Here is a 15,376-nt window from a genome sequence, read left to right as displayed (position 1 = left end):
AGGTTTATGCCCCACTAAGGCAGCTCCTTAAAAAGTAAGTTCACCCAAAAATGAAAATTCTATCATCATTCACTTACCCTCATGATATCCCAGGTGTCTACTCGTCTACTGCTCATACTAATAGCATACTATATGCATCTGCTTGATTAAAACAAGGACATTCTGGTTATCCTTTTGCTGCTCTAAAGCCTGGAGATGAGGTGAGGAAGCAGCCATTCCCTGGCAGTCACAAGTGATCTCCTGGAGTCATAGTGAGACCAAGATTCATAGTGCTTCTTGATCCAATGTTGTGAAATGTGGAAATAAGCAGTACCACTGCAACTGCCAACAATTTCATCACGGGTTGATTGTTGACCCACGTACACAGTCTTTCAAACCATTCAACAGGTAACATTTCTTCAATTGTCCTCCAGTGGTCATCGATTAACTCCAGTGTCATAGCATCCGATAGCTTGGTTATGCACTGTTCTTGCAAACATAGCAGCCAAATTCCATCGTGGCTTGCAATATTACACAAGCTTGTTCAAAGGCAATTCTAGTTGTCTTTGTTTCTGTTTGACTGCAATGGTGCTATGATGCAGGGCTCCAGACTGTGACTAAAATGGTTGCAAATGCGGCCAAAAATAATAAAATCTAGTCACCATTGGTGTGTGCACTTTCTTCAGATAACATCTTGTGAGTTATTGAATACATCTCTAGAGCGCACACCAGTGTGTCTCGCGGCGCTTCCACCCTTTGTTGAGATGAGCTCGCTGCACACAACAACAGACACGCGAGCCATGATGACCGATTCGTGCACAAATAACTCTTTTGAACCATTATATACACTATACAGTATACTGTAAATATACACAGCTCTGGAAAAAAATTAAGAGACCACTGCAAAATTATCAGTTTCTCTGGATTTACTATTTATAGGTACGTGTTTGAGTAAAATGAACATATTTGTTTAATCCTATAAAGTACTGACAACATTTCTTCTAAATTCCAAATAAAAATATTGTCATTTAGAACATTTATTTGTAGAAAATGACAACTGGTCAGAATATCAAAAAAGATGCAGTGTTTTTAGACCTGGAATAATGCAAAGAAAACAAGTTCATATTCTTTTTTAAACAACACAATACTAATGTTTTAACTTAGAAGAGTTCAGAAATCAATATTTGGTGGAATAACCCTTATTTTCAATCACAGCTTTCATGCGTCTTGGCATGCTCTCTGCCAGTCTTTACATTATGCCACTCCTGGTGCAAAAATTCAAGCAGTTCAGCTTTGTTTGATGACTTGTGGCCATTCATCTTCCTCTTGATCACATTCCAGAGGTTTTCAATGGGGTTCAGTTCTGGAGATTGGGCTGGCCATGACAGGGTCTTGATCCGGTGATCCTCCATCCATACCTTGATTGACCTGGCTGTCTGGCATGGAGCATTGTCCTGCTGGAAAAAACAATCCTCACAGTTGGAGAACATTGTCAGAGCAGAAGGAAGCAAGTTTTCTTCCAGGATAACCTTGTACATGGCTTGATTCATGCGTCCTTCACAAAGACGAATCTGCCCGATTCCAGCCTTGCTGAAGCACCCCCAGATCATCACCGATCCTCCACCAAATTTCACAGTGGGTGCAAGACACTGTGGCTTGAAGGCCTCTCCAGGTCTCCGTTTAACCATTAGACGACCAGGTGGAGGATCGGTGATGATTTGGGGGTGCTTATCATAGCCTATCGTTGGATACTGGACTCAAGATGGCGCCGAGTATGGCTACTGCATTGCGAGCTCCGACACAACATAGCAATGTTTTGTTTGTTTTGATTACAATTCTTATGTTTTTTGTCTTGGATGTTGTCTGCCTTATTGTCTACGACAGACAAACACTTTTGGACATTGGTTCAGCGATCTCACACCGAAAACCGGACTTCACATTCCTCAATGCCGACCCGCTGTTTACAAACACGCAAGCGGAGCCCTTTGTCTGGGCAGCACGGCCTCGGAAACGCAGGAGGAAAAGGGGAAACAGAGCCGGCGTTCTCATCAGAGTAAGACGCCGCGCAAATCGACCCCCGCTACCCAGTATTCTACTGGCAAATGTTCAGTCTCTGGATAACAAGCTCTGCGAGCTGAAAGCGCGGATCTCTTTCCAACGAGAGACGAGGGACTGCTGCATTATCTGCCTAACAGAAACTTGGATGTCTGCGGAGATTCCAGACTCAGCCATTGAACCCGCGGGGTTCTCCATGCACCGAGCGGACAGAGCGAAAGACCTCTCAGGTAAAACTAGAGGAGGTGGTGTATGTTTTATGATCAACAAATCCTGGTGTGATCAGAGGAACGTACATTCCATCAAGTCTTTCTGTTCTCCTGATCTGGAATTTCTTATGCTTCTGTGTCGACCATTCTGGCTACCGAGGGAATTCACAGCGGTCATTATCACTGCTGTGTACATTCCCCCACAAGCCGACACAGACCGGGCACTCAAGCAACTGTATGGGAGTATAAGTGAGCAAGAAACCGCGCACCCTGGGGCCGCGTTCATTGTGACCGGGGACTTTAATAAAGCCAGTTTAAAATCAGTCGCACCAAAATATCACCAGCACATTAGTTTCAACACACGAGGGGACCGGGTTTTGGATCATTGCTACTCTCCGTTCCGGGATGGCTACAAATCCCTCCCCCGCCCACCATTTGGCAAATCGGACCACTCTTCCATTCTGCTTCTGCCCACTTACAGGCAGAAACTGAAACAGGAAGCACCCACCCTCAGAACGATCCAGTGCTGGTCGGACCAATCAGACTCTATGCTACAAGACTGTTTTGATCATACGGACTGGGAGATGTTCCGGTCCGCCTCTGATGACGACATCGAGCTTTACGCTGATAGCGTAATGTGTTTCATCAGAACGTGCGTAGAGGAAGTGATTCCGACCAGAACTGTACGAATCTATCCGAATCAGAAGCCGTGGATCAATAGCGATGTTCGCGCGGCACTTAATGTGCGGACCTCCGCTTTTAATTCCGGGAACGCGGAGGAGCATAAACAAGCCAGTTATGCCCTCCGAAAAACTATCAAAACAGCAAAACGCCAGTACAGGGACAAGATTGAAGGACAGTTTAACACCACCAACTCTAGAAGCATGTGGCAGGGAATTAACATCATCACGGACTTTAAAGGGAATAAAAACTCCGCCATGAACACCGCTGCCTCTCTACCGGATGAGCTAAATAATTTTTATGCTCGTTTCGAGGGAAATAACACCGCCCTCGCGGAGAGAGCTCTCATGGCTGAAGCTACAGAGGTTAGTTCACTCTCCGTCTCTGTAGCGGATGTAACCCGATCCTTCCGACGGGTGAATATCCGCAAAGCCGCAGGCCCAGACGGCATTCCGGGCCGCGTCATCAGAGCGTGCGCGAACCAGCTGGCTGGTGTTTTTACGGACATTTTCAACCTTTCCCTCTCTTTGTCTGTAGTCCCCACATGCTTTAAAACATCCACCATTGTGCCTGTTCCAAAACAATCAAAAATAACTTGTTTAAATGACTGGCATCCTGTTGCTCTGACCCCCATCGTCAGCAAATGCTTTGAGAGACTAATCAGAGATTACATCTGCTCTGTCTTGCCACTCAATCTTGACCCGCTGCAGTTTGCTTACCACAACAACCGCTCCACTGATGATGCCATTGCATCTACAATACACACTGCTCTCTCCCACCTGGAAAAAAAGAACACTTATGTGAGAATGCTGTTTGTAAACTACAGCTCAGCATTCAACACCATAGTGACCTCCAAGCTAGATGAGAAACTCCGGGCTCTGGGCTTAAACAGCTCGCTGTGCAGCTGGATCCTGGACTTCCTGTCAAGCAGACACCAGGTGGTTAGAATAGGCAGCAACATCTCCTCATCACTGATCCTCAACACTGGAGCCCCACAGGGCTGTGTTCTCAGCCCACTACTGTATTCCTTGTACACACATGACTGTGTGGCAACATATATCTCCAATGCCATCATTAAGTTTGCTGATGACACGACGGTGGTAGGTCTGATCACTGACAATGATGAAACAGCCTACAGAGAGGAGGTGCACACTCTGACACACTGGTGTCAGGAGCACAACCTCTCCCTCAACGTCAGTAAGACAATGGAGCTTGTGGTGGACTTCAGAAGAAAAGACAGAGAACACAGTCCCATCACCATCAATGGAGCACCAGTGGAGAGAGTCAGCAGCTTCAAGTTCCTGGGTGTCCACATCACTGAGGAACTCACATGGTCCGTCCACACTGAAGTCGTTGTGAAGAAGGCTCATCAGCGCCTCTTCTTCCTGAGACGGCTGAGGAAGTTTGGAATGAACCGCCACATCGTCACACGGTTCTACACCTGCACTGTGGAGAGCATCCTGACTGGCTGTATCTCCGCCTGGTACGGCAATAGCACCGCCCACAACCGCAAAGCATTGCAAAGGGTGGTGCGAACTGCCAAACACATCATCGGAGGTGAGCTTCCCTCCCTCCAGGAAATATATACAAGGCGGTGTGTGAAAAAAGCTCGGAGGATCATCAGAGACTCCAGCCACCCGAGCCATGGGCTGTTCTCACTGCTACCATCAGGTAGGCAGTATCGCAGCATCAGGACCCGCACCAGCCGACTCCATGATAGCTTCTTCCCCCAAGCAATCAGACTTCTGAACTCTTGGTCTCTCATGATCAATATACATCAGCACTGCACTTTATTACCCTTACTCTTATATCTCACACCGGACTGTCATAAATTATATTATTATTATTATATTATGTCTCTCTTAACAACTGACTATCAACCGACAGCCTGAATGTCAATACAGTGCAATACTGTACATTCTATATATATATATATATATATATATATATATACTTTTATTTTTATTTTTTTTATTTTTTTTTATATATATTTTAATTTTTAATTTTTATTGAATAATGTGTATCTATATAGTAAAAAAAAACAAAAAAAAAACAAAAACAAAAACAACGTATTGTATACTGTACAGTGTATGTTATTATTTGTATATTGTTGAGTGTAATTATGTGTATAACGGATGTTTAAATTGTGTTGTGTTAATTTGATGTTATTGTAAATTGGTATATGTCTCATCACTGTCACGACTGCTATGTTGATTGGAACTGCACCCAAGAATTTCACACACCACTGCACTTGTGTATATGGCTGTGTGACAATAAAGTGATTTGATTTTGATTTTGATTTTGATTTGACTACAGTCCACAGTAATCCATTTTGCAACTGAATTCGAGATGTTTTATTATGAAGGCTTTTCTAAGGACACGTCAATGTACACCTGCGTCAAGACGGACGCTTATGGAGCGTTTCATTTTGGTTGCATCACATCATAAACAGCTTTTTGAAGTCGCTGTCAAGTTAAACGTAGGTTGAAATTTAGGATTAGGAATTGTGCTCCATCCAGCTGTGTTTGAAGGCAAGAACATGTTTTCATCTAGTGCTGTTGCTGGTGTCAAGCAAGCCTGAGTGTAGTTTTTTCTGTGTATATGATGCGTGTTGCCTAAACAGCAGGAGTTTCACTTGCTGCCTCTTACTGTAAACAGGTGGTACTTCAAGCTTGAATTGCTCAGTGGTAGAATTATTCCTTTTACAGTCCGGGGACACGATTAACTGCAGTAATTTTGTTAACGTGTTATTTTTTATATAATGAATCACACTACATTTATGCATTAAATTGACAGCCCTAATCAAAATATGCACATAATTTGCTGCACTTGGAGCTAGATGACACCATTCACTCTCATCACCCTAACTTCACATCATGTGTCTACAGCGCCACCCAATGCATTCAGCTGTAACTGTGAGTTTTAGGTGAGAAATTTAGGACGTAATGTACAGTACTGTGCAATCGTTTTAGGCACTTGGGAAAAATAATGAGGATGTCTTCAAAAATAATGCCATAAATAGTTTTCATTTATCAATTAACATCATACAAAGTCCAGTAAACATAAAAAAGCTAAATCAATATTTGATGTGACCACCTTTGTCTTCAAAACAGCCCCAATTCTCCTAGGTACACATGGACACAGTTTTTCTTGGTTGTTGGCAGATATGATGATCCAAGCTTCTTGGAGAATTCGCCACAGTTCTTCTATGTCTCAATTGCTCCTGTCTCTTCATGTAATCTCAGACTGACATGATGTTCAGTGGGGGGCTCTGTGGGGGCAATGCCATCTGTTGCAGGGCTCCCTGTTCTTCTATTCTAATCATTTCTATATGGAAAAGTAATGTTTGTGAGTCTAACATTTATATTTCCTATTGACACACTAAAGCTGAAGATATAAATAACCATCTTAAGACAAATGCTTTTGTAAAGCATCTTATGTGCCAAAGAATTTTGTACAGTACTGTATATTTCACTGTATTTACAGCAAGCAAAGGAAAATCATTTAATGAAAAAAGAGAAGCATTTTTACTTGTCGAGTAGTTATTGCAAAATGAGTACCCGATTAGTCAATTACTCGTGCACATTCCTATCAGTCTGTGTGTGCAGCATGCTTTAAGGTGAATGCGCGCTCTGCTCTCTGTCATCTACCATACACAAGAGTGTGCGTGATGCTCATGATATAGTTGTTTCAGTGTATGAGCAGCCCGCTTCACACATCTTCTAAAACTTCTAAAAAGCGTGCAATACATGACGACTTTATTTGATCAAATGCACCTTTGCAGTTTAATGATCACACTAGGTAACATCAATTTAATTTTGTGGGCTGAATGCTTACACAATGACATTCATACATCAGCTGATATCGGTTTTTGGTATCCGAGCATTTTTACGAGTACAAGTGAGCGCAATATCGATAACGGTATCGGTATCCGGACATCCCTGTTAAAAATTTAAAAAAATTAACATGTCACCATAGTTAACTGCTTACAAGAATGGTCGGATGTAATGTTGCAATGTGTTTGGTGAGCGATTCGCGAATGTCCACGGCCGCCACATTAGACAGAGCAAAATCATTCCGCTCAGGAAAATGAGCAAACGCTGCCCTCTGAAAAACAACACCATCATCAGTCACACACCCACTCATACTAATGAATCATCTGGAACCACATATGGGAGTCTACTTTTTAAAATGCAGGTGTGTACATCTTAATCAACTGCTCACTTAAACATAAAAGTCTAGGGATTTTTTTCAAATGAGATCTTTGTATGTTACCTGTAGTGAGATGATTCTGTCATAGTGAAGGGTGGTCATCTCTTTCTTTGTGAGAGCATTTTCTGTTTGATCATTAATCTCAAAGCCAGTGTTGAATTTCAACATGTCCAGGAGCTTGACACACACACACACACACAATAAAAATAATAATAATTATCATAGTAGAGTATCTTAACCCCTTCAGCTCTGCTGCATATTTTGGCTGCCATCTTAATTTTTCACCCCCTAATTTAAAAGCTCCCTGTACATGCATACAGTGGATCAACCCCCCAAACAAAGTGTATAATTGACAAATACTATATACTGTATGTTTAAAATCTTAAGATGAACATACACTATATTATTTAATAAATGTTTTATCCTGTCTTTGAAAGCCTGTGATTCAGCACTCACCATGTGCTTGTCCATAGGTATTCAGTCTATCCCACCTTCCCCAATGTTTCGTCAAATATCTCAGCATCTGAGTGGACTAGAAGCTTAATCTAGATGGCTTCCGTGGCTTATTGCTCCAGTCTATTTGTGTATAAAGCAGTGTTGTGTTGTGTTACTGGTACCTGAGAAACAGGTGGCCCTCTTTGTCTTTCTGTGTGAGGTGAGACAGCTGACAGTTCACAACCAGATGAGCGTCATCCAACAATGTGTTGAACCAGCGACAGGTCGGGAGCAGAGCCTGACAACAAGAAACATTTAGATATCTTTAATCAACAAGAAGGAATAGAAAGGTAGAGGAATAGTAAAACTTCTAATAGAGCATTACTGGGAAACACTTTATCACAGTACAAAAAGAGCTTTAATTGAAACCGAGCTCCAAGAAATAGCTTGTTCTGAAATTAGGGCTGGGTATTGATACAGATTTCCTGATTTGATTCGATTCCGATTCACAAGCTCTCGATTCAATAACGATTTCGATTCGATACTGATTCATATGGGTACAATGTTTCAGATATAATGTTCCTCTTGCTTACCTATGAAAAATATTATTTTCCAGCTAATGCTGTTAATTATACAAGGGACCATCTAACTAGATACATTACGAAAATATTCATTTCACTAATTATATTTTCTTAGTTTTTCATCATTTTGGTCACATTTTGGCTTTTTAAAAATGAACAAATCCATGTATTCAATCAATAAATAAGATATGATATTTCATATGTTATACTTTGTTACATGTTTATTGTTTAATTGCATAATTTTACTATTTAAGGGTATTTACATTGATTTGTTGAACATGTAATAAAACCCGGTACAGTCTCTTTAAGAAAACCAGCAGTTCTGTAAAAAGAGTCTGTAAATGAGCGCATACAAACAAGAGAGACTCAAACGGCTTTACCTCATCCATGCCATGTATTATTAGAAACAATGTTTTTGATCAACAACTTACTGTAGAGAACAGAAAGGGTATTAAAAGAGACATTATTCAATGACAAATGGATTGCGATGTTCTTGTCTTTGGAAACACATGGAATGAATCAAACCAAACTTTTACTCTCAACAAGATGCTGAACTTCTTCCCCACTATACTACACAATAACTGGTGAGTGAAATCTGAACATTTACCAGCCAGTGGCTAATCATAGTTATTTTAGTCGCATAGCATGCAATTTGCTTGCAAATGCGAGCAATTTTCTCTCAGTGTAGAGGAGGGTAGCGCATAGAGTAAAAGATCGTTCTTGGGATCTAAGAATCAATATCGAGATCGTTCAAATGATTATCGCGATGCACTGGAAAATCATTTTTTTAACACGGTCCTAATTGCTTTCTTAGGATGTTAGGATCATGCTGTATTCCTCTTATGAAATCCACTTTGGGAAAGAAAAAAAAAAGCATCTGCTTCATGTATATATGTAAATACTGAAAAACATAAAATGCTATCGTGATAAACCTTGAAGAATAATACCTACAGTGTGATAAGAATATTAGTCACTAAATTTGTTTTACTATATCTGTATGTCCCTTTAACATAATGAACAAAGGGATGCAACTTAATGAATCTCTCACAGTAGTAAACTTTCTCCATGGAGACAGAGCAAAGAGCTATAAACACACACACATGAAACCAACGACGACATACATTATTTCACACTGACAGACAGAGAACTGTGGAGTTTAACATCAAAATGAGCACTAGACAAGGGTGATACATGACGGATTTGGGAACAAGAAGGAAAGAAAAGACAGTGGTTGTATGATAATGTTTTCATAAAGAGGTCACAGCGGCCACTTGCATGACACACTGTCTCTAGCCTGAACAGGTGGGCAGGTGCCCACGGGCGAGGATCAGCTGCAATGAAGCTGGGTCACATCACAGGATGAGACACTCAAAACAGAAATCACAGCCTGAGGGAATGGCAGGAACACGCAATCTAAACGTGAAGCACTGTACATGGACTGTCAAATGTGTTTTTCAATGTCAGTGCTGTTATCTAGTGAGCAGGGTCGCTGATGGCCGATATAATGCCCATATAAATATATGCTGGTGTGAAACAGTGGCTAAAGGTACAGTAACTAGATGGCTGCTGGTTTGAGATGTACAAGGAGTGAGTTGTGAACCATCACTATTGTGACCTTGAGCAGAACACTTAAGGCGACTTCCAAGTTGTATTTTTACACCCTTAAAGGGCACTGCGAGAAGGGGATGCCAAGAGTCATTCCAAATGAAAGAAAGAAAATTAAGCATTTTACGAAGATCCCTTCCAAAAGGCTGTTAGCGCAGCGTTTCCCAACCAGGATGCAGAGAGATCAGGAGTGCCGTCTGATAAATCCTTAAAACATTTTAAAAAATGTAATACCATACATATCTCAAGAGTAAGAAGTAGTAATAATAATAATACTGTGACGCTTGACGAGCGCACAGTGAGCCAAGGAAGCGCATTGCTATACCGTGTCTCTGCAAGCAAGTGACACGATAAAACAATCACCCCATTTATAATCAACGAAGCTGTCTATATTGCAAGCGTACAACATTCGAGCGATCTAGGTTTGCCTCATCACATCGTGGTGCTCGCTCATATTACAGCAATTTTGACAAGAAATGCAGAAATATCTAAATTTTAAAATATATTTAAAACAGGGAAAAACATTTACTTGGTAATAAACAAACTGCAATACCATACAAAGAAAAACAGAGTTTTTCTAAACAAATAAACCAGAAGCCAGGAGACTGTTAACTCCGTTGCAATGAAACTGCCGAACTGAAACTTCTGCACGCAGCACCAAGGGAATTTTCTACAATAAGGATTTCTTATCTTTTGGCTCCCTCTAGTGGATCAGTACTACAGCCTGCATCTGTAATTCACAGCTTACTTAAGATTTTGATTTGCTCTTGACAACAGAAATTGATCAAATTTGCTATGTGTCATCAGACTGTCCTGGTGCATATGACTAAAATAACTAAATTTGACAGAATAGATCCTGTGGATGCCATGCAAAACATTTGTTTAGGTGTAGAGTTGAACAAATAGGATTTTTATAAGTTTTAGCGCCCCCAGCATCATAAATGTAGGACATTTTGCACATGACCTCAGAATGTTCTGTTGTACATGTGTTTTGTTTAGTTTGATTATTGCACTCCCAAGATACAGACCAATTAGTCTTAAAAGGCCAAACCCAAAAATGCATTGGCTTGTATCTTCAGCACGACTTAACGAATCAAAATTCTTTTTATAGCTTTTTGCCAGGCGGGTCTGTACATTATGTAAACCAGATTTCATGTCTGATTTGATTGGCTGCTGGTGGCCATTTTTGTTGATTTGTCGAATCATTATGTTAAGGATATGTTAGCACTTGAACAAAGAGGGTGCATTTTTAATTTGAACTTAGTCGACCAAACGACTGCAGAGTTATGACAGTTCTTTAGTTGTAGCGCTCCTGTGGGCAGAATGGTACAAAAATGTGTTTTATCCTAAAATTGACCTGTTGTCTATGTATCCTGGGTTTCGTTACATTTGGACTCTGCATTGAGTAGATATTTGTCAATTAATCATATAGCGTTCTACCGAAGGAATTGTACTGCTAATGTCTTGGGAACAATTTGACATATCAAAATTCTTTTGATAACTTTATGTCTTGATGTATACCAACATTTTTGCGAATCGGACAAACGGCCTAGGAGGAGTTTGAGAAAGTAGGTTTTACAGAAAATCCAAACTGTCATTAAAATGTATAGAAGGAAGTGAAATCGGATATATGCATATTTTGTTTGGCTTGAGTTGAGGAACCAGAGAAAAAAAGTATTTTTATTGTAGCCCTTATGTTTGCAGAAATATTAGCAAAAACGTAAAAGTGCTTATAATAGCACCACCTTGAGCCGGAAGGGGGTGTGTGTATGCGCCTGAATAGTGGAGGGGGATTTGGTACCATCATGCCAAATTTGGTGTCTCTAGAACTTGCTGCTCATATGCTTTAAGGGCAGAAAATGAATAATAATAAGAAAATCTTAAATACAATAGGGTTCCAGCACCTTCGGTGCTCGGCCCCCTAATGAAATATACAAGAGTGAACTAATTCCAAACAAAATACTAAGTGTTAGAGCAGGTCAGAATAAGAGTGTTCACCTGATGCTGGGATGGACATCAGAATCACCAGGAATTTCTTTATGAGAGCAGCGAGGAAGGTGCACTCCTTTTTAGCTCTGTGAAAAACACAGTTTAGTGAGTTATACAGGATAATATTTTTGTTTGTTTCAGCTTAATCAGGTAAGATAAGATGTCTTACTGTTCCATATCCTGTGTGTCCATCTTTTCATAGTTCTTCTTGATGAGGATCCAGAACTTTTGCAGCTTCAGGACTTTCTTCAGTTCCTGCTGCAGTTTAGTCTGAATAATTACACAAAGACAAAAAGATTTCAAAAACAAGTGTTTAAATAATTACAAATGCAATTTATAAACTTAAGGTAAAGAACAAATATCACAAGAAACAACAATTTTTATATATTATTTGTAATTCAATATAAAGAGAGAATCAGTTAAGGGCCTCAATACTTTTACAGGGCACTACATATCTGTCCATACAAACAAGTTGTTGGGCATATATACAAATGTCAGTGTATATAATGAGCACAGTAATTACTGTTATCAAAATATGATTTAGGAGCAAATGTAAATTCCTATACATGTTATACATGTGATTGACTAAAGCACACTGTTTGAATAGTAACCTAATGTACATTTGAAAGACATTTAACTCATATGAGATGTGAAATGTATGGGATGCAGTCTTATTCACCCACAATAGACACATCCACATGGGCAGAGACACTAGCCTCTGCACCTGCGCACGGATCAGATCCACTTCCTGTAGAGAAGAACATCACATGAGCTCATACAGTTCAAGATGTTGTAAGCAATTCAACTACACGGCCTGTGTCCAACAGGTCTACATGCACAGAACATGTATAGAGGAAATGGTAAACACAGACAATGACATCTAATCGACAATGCAAATATGCCATCTGCTTATAAATGCAGAGATAGCATGCTTAACATTAGCTGCAAGCAATCCAAAAATAGATGACAACAACCTTGAATGTAAGATGTTGTTATGCATAAACCCCTGAGCAACTGTTTTGTTTCTAAAAGCATTTTGCAAAGTGAGATTACATATAATCTTACTAGCAAAGAACCCTGTAATATTTCTTGCTGCACTGAGCAGGGCAACAGTGCCACCAAGTGAATGGTTAAAAACAACAACTGACAATGTATTCATTTGAAAAAAAGGGTAGTCTACAAAAAACTAGAGGTCAACCGATAGTGGATTTTGCAGATTCCGATAAGGTTTTGGAAAATGCCGAAAACCGATTAATCGGACGATAATTTTAAAATCAATTTATACAATGTAACAAAACTTTCGTAGCGTTTCCTTACTATGACAGGCACAGACACAGAGGCGACAAGAGTCCAAAATTAATAAAATCCAAGATGCAGTTTATTGTGCAACTAAAATTCCAAGAAGCACAAGGAGGCACTATGTACAAGCCCAGAAATACACTTTGGGACTCTTATTTTGAATTAACAGAGACTTGGCTCTGGTACAATGCTCTATATTTAAGTATTTACCAAATTAAGCTCTTTATAGCTTATATATTCACCAGACTTAGGATTCTGTATACATATATATTTATATATATACATACAGGTGCATCTCAATAAATTAGAATGTCATGGAAAAGTTCATTTATTTCAGTAATTCAACACAAATTGTGAAACTCATGTATTAAATAAATTCAATGCACACAGACTGAAGTAGTTTAAGTCTTTGGTTCTTTTAATTGTGATGATTTTGCTCACATTTAACAAAAACCCACCAATTCACCATCTCAGAAAATTAGAATACATCATAAGACCAATAAAAAAAACATTTTTAGTGAATTGTTGGCCTTCTGGAAAGTATGTTCATTTACTGTATATGTACTCAATACTTGATAGGGACTCCTTTTGCTTTAATTACTGCCTCAATTCGGCGTGGCATGGAGGTGATCAGTTTGTGGCACTGCTGAGGTGGTATGGAAGCCCAGGTTTCTTTGACAGTGGCCTTCAGCTCATCTGCATTTTTTGGTCTCTTGTTTCTCATTTTCCTCTTGACAATACCCCATAGATTCTCTATGGGGTTCAGGTCTGGTGAGTTTGCTGGCCAGTCAAGCACACCAACACCATGGTCATTTAACCAACTTTTGGTGCTTTTGGCAGTGTGGGCAGGTGCCAAATCCTGCTGGAAAATGAAATCAGCATCTTTAAAAAGCTGGTCAGCAGAAGGAAGCATGAAGTGCTCCAAAATTTCTTGGTAAACGGGTGCAGTGACTTTGGTTTTCAAAAAACACAATGGACCAACACCAGCAGATGACATTGCACCCCAAATCATCACAGACTGTGGAAATTTAACACTGGACTTCAAGCAACTTGGGCTATGAGCTTCTCCACCCTTCCTCCAGACTCTAGGACCTTGGTTTCCAAATGAAATACAAAATTTGCTCTCATCTGAAAAGAGGACTTTGGACCACTGGGCAACAGTCCAGTTCTTCTTCTCCTTAGCCCAGGTAAGACGCCTCTGATGTTGTCTGTGGTTCAGGAGTGGCTTAACAAGAGGAATATGACAACTGTAGCCAAATTCCTTGACATGTGTGTGGTTGATGCCTTGACCCCAGCCTCAGTCCATTCCTTGTGAAGTTCACCCAAAATCTTGAATCGATTTTGCTTGACAATCCTCATAAGGCTGCGGTTCTCTCGGTTGGTTGTGCATCTTTTTCTTCCACACTTTTTCCTTCCACTCAACTTTCTGTTAACATGCTTGGATACAGCACTCTGTGCACAGCCAGCTTCTTTGGCAATGAATGTTTGTGGCTTACCCTCCTTGTGAAGGGTGTCAATGATTGTCTTCTGGACAACTGTCAGATCAGCAGTCTTCCCCATGATTGTGTAGCCTAGTGAACCAAACTGAGAGACCATTTTGAAGGCTCAGGAAACCTTTGCAGGTGTTTTGAGTTGATTAGCTGATTGGCATGTCACCATATTCTAATTTTTTGAGATAGTGAATTGGTGGGTTTTTGTTAAATGTGAGCCAAAATCATCACAATTAAAAGAACCAAAGACTTAAACTACTTCAGTCTGTGTGCATTGAATTTATTTAATACACGAGTTTCACAATTTGAGTTGAATTACTGAAATAAATGAACTTTTCCACGACATTCTAATTTATTGAGATGCACCTGTATATTACCAGATGGTGTCTTTTATTATAATTCACAAGATATGAAGTTGGAGACGCAATGTACGTGCTGATCGGCACGTTTACATTTAGTTGCATTTTTCTTTCATGCCCTCGTTTCAATTTCAAACAATTATCCAAATTTTTATTTAAGTGAAGATAAAAATATGGCTAAACATTGTCAGTCTGTGATTGTTTTTATTTGAGTTTAACTGTAGAAACCTACAGTCTACAGATTACTTTTAGGTTGCTTTTATGTGTTTTGGAGCTTCAAATTTTTGGCACCCATTCACTTGCATCGTATGGACCTACAGAGCTGAAATATTCTTCTAAAAATCTTCATTTGTGTTCAGCAGAAGAAAGTCATACACATCTGGGATGGCATGAGGGTGAGTAAATGATGAGAGAAATTTCATTTTTGGGTGAAATGTTCCTTTAAGTAAAAGCTTTGCTACTGATAAAATAATTCACTGAAG

At 39.9% G+C, this 15,376-nt stretch overlaps 1 pseudogene; it reads right to left on the bottom strand.

Moving 5' to 3' along the window:
- The window catches only part of LOC127411127 (RNA helicase aquarius-like), a 68,143-nt pseudogene that overhangs the window by 52,555 nt on the left and 212 nt on the right, over positions 1-15,376 (bottom strand).

Source organism: Myxocyprinus asiaticus, chromosome 20 (genome assembly GCF_019703515.2).
Source record: "Myxocyprinus asiaticus isolate MX2 ecotype Aquarium Trade chromosome 20, UBuf_Myxa_2, whole genome shotgun sequence".
Taxonomy (NCBI): Eukaryota; Metazoa; Chordata; class Actinopteri; order Cypriniformes; family Catostomidae; genus Myxocyprinus; species Myxocyprinus asiaticus.
Note: the sequence above shows the minus strand (reverse complement) of the source record. Positions and strands in the feature narration are given on the sequence as shown.